The sequence below is a fragment of the Lipotes vexillifer genome, unplaced genomic scaffold (assembly GCF_000442215.2).
Source record: "Lipotes vexillifer unplaced genomic scaffold, Lipotes_vexillifer_v1.1 scaffold847, whole genome shotgun sequence".
NCBI lineage: Eukaryota > Metazoa > Chordata > Mammalia > Artiodactyla > Lipotidae > Lipotes > Lipotes vexillifer.
Window position 1 is genome coordinate 634,818 of NW_006778821.1, and position 5,939 is coordinate 640,756.

The 5,939-nt window shown below is 43.1% G+C and overlaps 1 protein-coding gene across 1 annotated transcript in view; it reads right to left on the reverse strand.

Annotated features, from left to right (window-relative positions):
* SRPX (sushi repeat containing protein X-linked) overlaps nt 1-5,939 on the reverse strand; it is a 103,210-nt gene that overhangs the window by 38,214 nt on the left and 59,057 nt on the right. The gene's annotated exons all lie outside the window — the stretch shown is intronic.

Below are 5,939 nucleotides of genomic sequence, written 5' to 3' on the forward strand. Positions count from 1 at the left end.
TATCTCATCAACCTGGGGTTCAACACCCAGTATCTGACATGCCCAAAGGTCTAGGTGCTGCCCACTTTTGAAGGGTTTCTTCACCCCTCTGTATTTCTCTTCCCTCCCTTCATCTTGCCCCTTCTTGCCTGCTGAGTTTGAAAGATTGAGTACTCACCTGTGCATGGCTAAACCTGCAATCAGCTGGCCTTGCTAGGTGTCTCGTGGGGTAATTTATTAGCTACAGCAGCTTCTCCCCCAGACTTCCAAACTCTGCCTGCTGACTTGGCAATATGGCAGTTACTCAACTAGAAGTCATTCAGCCATTGTGAGTCCCTCCTGCTTTACAGACGGCGTCATAGGAGACTAGTGAAAGGTGCCTTAGGTATCATCTAGTTCCATTCAATTCAAGGCAACGAATCTTTAGTTGAGTACCTGCCTTCCCCAAGGCATCATTCCAACTGCTGGGTTTGGGCAGGCACAAAGGCAACAGAACCATGTACTTCTCAGAGAGTCTACAGTCTGTTGGGGGATTATGTTACCATATGTGAAATATGACACGAGGTATAAAATGACACTGCCCCAGGCTACATAAAAGTAAATGCTATAGGGACTTCCCTGGTGGCGCAGTGGTTAAGAATCCGCCTGCCAATGCAGGAGACACGGGTTCGAGCCCTGGTCGGGGACGATCCCACATGCCGCAGAGCAACTAAGCCCACGCGCCACAACTACTGAAGCCCGCGCGCCTAGAGCCCGTGCTCCACAACAAGAGAAGCCACCGCAATGAGAAGGCCACGCACCACAATGAAAAGTAGCCCCCGCTCACCGCAACTAGAGAAAGCCTGTGCACAGCAACGAAGACCCAACGCAGCCAAAAAATAAATAAATAAATTTATTTATTTACTTATTTAAAAAAAAAGTAAATGCTATGGAGGCTTAAAAGAATTACCCAATGCTCTCATTTTACAGATATGGAAACTGAGGCTCAGAGTGATTTATTTAAGGCCAGGCATGTAAATAATGATAATGTGAATTATAACCCAAATTAGAGCACTTACCCCTGGAACCAGCTCTCTCTCTCCTGGCTATGTCTATCCCCAACATACTCCTCAATATCTTAAACAATGATCTGTCTGGGTCCACTCTCCCCTCCAACTGCCACTGGACCACACCTATGGTTCTGTATTTCGGGACAGCAGTTTTACCTTGGTTCTGACCCTCCAAAGACCTCCCAAAGTTCCCCAAATAGTTTCTCTACCTGGTAATAGAATTTCTGCCCCCTCACTATCAAGGACGGGTTGATAATGAGGGCTGGAAATAAATGAGATGTCAATTTCTTACTCCGTTAGATTTCATCTTATTATAGCTAAAAGTGAAATCAGAAGAAGGGGGAATCCAAACTTTGGCAAATTCTACTGGGTGATTCTGAATAGGTAGAGAATGTATTTAAAGAGGGCAGAGTAAATTAACAACATGTAGATTTGCATTGCTTTCTTTACATGCCAGCTGGTAATTATTTACATGCTACTACAGCCTGAATGAAAATGAAATGTCACTTGATTCTGAATTACAAACATCTTTGCGAGACTAAATGCACCAAGTAAAGTCTTCATATACTTTCTCCTGTGTCTTGTCCAATAACTTCTCATTTTATTTAGGGTAAGAAATTATGAATAATTTGTTAAACAATTTTGTCTTCAGCTATCCAAATTCATTTTCATTCTATGGCATGCTTCAATGGAGTGTGAATTTACAGCCCTAATACACTAATCCTAAATTGAATAACTACCGTATTTTACTGAATCTAAGTCACTATCAATTGTGAGATGCATCCTAATTTCAGGGATAGTAAAATGTGAAAAAGAAATATGCTGCTTAGAATTGATAAAGTTTATAGATGTGATGGTGCAACGGAAGCTGCTTTAAATACATTAGAGGTGTCTATTTTCAGTTGATAAGTTTTTAAAAATAATCCCCCTTTTTCTGGTTTTACTATGATAGGTAATAGAAGACATACTTTACAATTCAGATGAACATTTCACAGCTTTGGGTGAATCAGGAAGACAAGTATACAATACCTGCCCCCTGCTGGCCAAATACAGTTGGCAACCTCATAATAGAAAGCATATTTATTTTTTAAAAATTTAAAGCCAAAAGGGAGGGGCTGAGGAGAGGAGATAGATTTCACGGTAAAATTACTTAGTGTTACCAGATTTTCTTGGAGTGACATTGTCAGAGTGAAGAGATACTCTTACCCTCTGTGTCATGTAAACTAAACAGCTGGATGATAGGCTGGGTTGTTTTCCCTATAAACTTGACATTGTCACTGAGCAAATAGCACTCCAAATTAGGTTATCTGGGTGAAGAGTCTCAGAGCTTCTGAAAGCCAGCTTCTGACAGCTAACAATGATCTGCTGAAACTGGCCTAATGTTTCAGAAGTGGTGTTCCTCCAAGCCAGAAACAAGAAGAAATAAAGCACTAAAAATAATAGCTAATATTTACTGAACCCTCCTACCTGTCCACCCCAGGCAAAGTACTATCCCTGCATTATTTCATTGAATTCTCGCCACCACCTACTAGACTAAGTACTGTTATTATCATCCCCATTTATAGACTGGGAAGCATCTCCTCTCTTTTGGAATTTCTTTGTGGTCTGAGATTTTAAGACATGATCGCATATTTTTCAATTATTTTAATCAGCCGAACACTTCTGTATGTCTGCCTGCTGCTGACCTAGTGTTTTCCTCCATCCTCTGCACACACATTCTTTCATGGTCGCCGGCTCCAGCTTCCCCTTACATCCTTTAAGAGCGGCAGCAGGACTGAATTCTGTTGCATCCTCCAGCATCATGGCCTCTCTTTCAGCTCAAGAGACCAGCTGGCCTGCCCTTCCGCAGATGCTCCAGAACTGAAGCCTGTTATTATACAGCCATGGCCATCACTGCTTTTTCTAAGTTATTATAAATTTCCATGAATGAAATAAATGAAGTTACTATAGAAACATAATCATGATTCCCTGTTGAGTCAGGATGCCCACAGAGCCAGTTATTGTGTGGCAACTGTGCAACTCTCGTGAAAAGCCTGGCCTCTGCCCCACTCACTGGAGACATCTGACAAACTGTCTCCCTCCTCTGTGCTCTAGTTTCTTCTCTGCATATAAAAATATCAGAAACAAATATATTGCACTGTATCAACTACTGTTTATCTGAGAAGCTAAACTATATACCTGGGAATATTGAACACGTCTAACCAGGTAGGTGGTAGGTGGTAGGTAGTGGAAATAAGAAAGAGGGTGAAAAGGGCAATGTTCTGGCCAACAGATAACAAGGGGGAAAAACCCTTTAAACTAAGGTTATAAATTAACTGCATCCTAAAATGTTTGCTTAAATAATGTTTTCCAGTGGAGACCTGTGTTTGAACATGATTGTTAGAGGTATGAAGAACAGGTGCTTCAGAACATAACAGTAACTTGTGTCTGGGACTCTGCCGGACCTGGGGTGGGGATGCGCGTTCTTCACTCCCTCCACCTCATTCTAAGGCAAGGTGATACTCTTTTTTTTTTTTTTTTTGCGGTACGCGGGCCTCTCACTGCTATGGCCTCTCCCGTCGCGGAGCACAGGCTCCGGCCGCGTAGGCTCAGCGGCCATGGCTCACGGGCCCAGCCGCTCCGCGGCACGTGGGATCCTCCCGGACCGGGGCACGAACCCGCGTCCCCTGCATCGGCAGGCGGACTCTCAACCACTGCGCCACCAGGGAAGCCCGAGGTGATATTCTTATCTCAAGAATGTAAAGGATCATCACAGCTGCTCACAGCAAGCAGACTCCATTTAATGCTCCTTTCCTCTCTGATGTCCTCCATAACTCATTCCAACTGGGTTTACGTTTGGGAACTATCTTATACATTTTCTTTATTAAGTACAACTGATGATTGCAATGAGAACCTCAATTTTTATGCAAATTGTTTCTATAAATACTTTTACCTATATGGTATATAATATGATTTTTTGTTGAATTTTAAATTTTATTTTATTGAAGTATAGTTGATTTACACCAACTGGCTTTTTGACTAATCTTTTTCTCCCTTCTTTTCTCCCTTGATCTTTTACACCAACTTCCTCTCAATCTGTACAGTCGATGTAGCAGAGACTAGTGGTTGTTCACCTGCTCTCCCATCCCCCTTCTTTTTTTAGCACAAAAGAAGTTTCCCTGGGCCTGTGGCCCTCCAGAATAAAGACTATATTTCCCAGGCTTGTCTGAAGTTAGGTGTGGCCATGGGATGGCTTCCACCAGTGGGTTGTCAGAAGAAGTGATGTGCTTTGCAAAAAGTATGTGTGGCTACCCCCCCTTCCACCCTGGTTTGAATGTCCATGAGATGGGGCGCCGGAACAGCATCTTCGACTGTGGGATGAAAGCTGCAAGCTGAGGATGGAAGGACAAATGAGAAGGAGTTTGGGTCTAGGACACTGCCCCGGACAGACATTTATACGAGAACAGAACTTCTATCTTGTTTAAGGCATTGTGACTTTGGCCTTGTTAACAGTACCTGAACTGGGATATAAGCAATCACACCTTTTTTTTTTTTTTCCAATTTGGTATGGCATCTTCCAAGGTGTATTTCACTAATGATTTCTAAGCTCTGATTTCTAACAAAGCATACTCTGGTGAATTTCCTGCAAAGATGGCCACCCATAATCCCCTTACATACATGCAGCTCCTAGCAAGAGGTGGAGTCTGTTTCCCCTCTCTCTGAACCTGTGCCAGGCTTGTGACTTGCTTTGACTAATAGAATACAGGGAAAGTGACCCTACGCCAGTCCCAGGTGTAGGCCCTTAAAGAGTCTGGCACCTTCTGCTGTTCACTATCTCAGAAGCCAGCTGCCATCTAAGGAAGTCCAATTATCTGACTGGAGAGGCCATGTGGAGAAACTGAGAAATTATGAAGGGAGAGAGAAAGAGACTCAGTCAAATGCCAGCCAGTACAGCCGCCTCTGAGTGAGATGCCAGACATGGGAGTGAAGCCATCTTGGATCCTCCAGCCCCAGTCAGGCACTTCAGCCATTACTATGTGGAACAGAGGTGAGCCACCGAGCCCTGCCGAAATTCCCCATCCAAACAACTGACCACACAAAGCTTAGTGGTTTCAAACAACCATGGTATTCTTCACGGTTGTTTGGATGGGGAATTTTGGCAGGTTGGTGATGGAGGAAGGAGGCGGTCATTTCCTGGGGCACAGGAAGCAAGGGCAGAGGCAGAACAAACCTGGACACGGAAAACTTGCCCCATTGCTTGCCTCCCCCAGCTAGAGTGTAATCCTTGCGGATGTCTCTGGAATGTGGTTCCGTTTCTTTGGCACCATGAGGTATTAGAAAACTTTCCCCAATGGACAGAAGAGTCAAGAAGAGAAGCAAAGAACTCCACAATTAGAGAAGTCACTATCACCAGAAGCAAGATACCAAACTAAAAATTGCAACTTGTTGCAAAGCTGAAACTAGCTTCCTGAAAGTTTGCAAGAAAATGTGTATTTGTCAACCCAGGAAACATTCAATATGATTTAAGAGCATCTACAACAATGCACTGACACATTTATTCTTAGCCCCATGATATCTGTATCCTCAGTTGAATCTCTGGAAATAATACCATTCAGCCCAGCAAACTTCCTTGTGGGTCATTGGGTCAACCCAGCTGTCAGATGATTGGGAAGCCAGAAATGTATTCCATCAATTTGCATATCTAAAATCACAGATTTTTTTTTTTTTATTCCAGACTTCCATTTGTGTTAACTCTCCAACTATTCTATTCTGTAGGAAATATAAAACAAGCAAAGAGTAATTCCGAAAACCAAGTTGGTTTGTATGTGGACCTTTGTTAAAAAAACGAAATGGGGCTCCCCGCATGTCCAAAGATACCTGCTCGGTTTTCATTGCCCATGGATTTTAAACTTACTTGAATTTTGGTCTCTT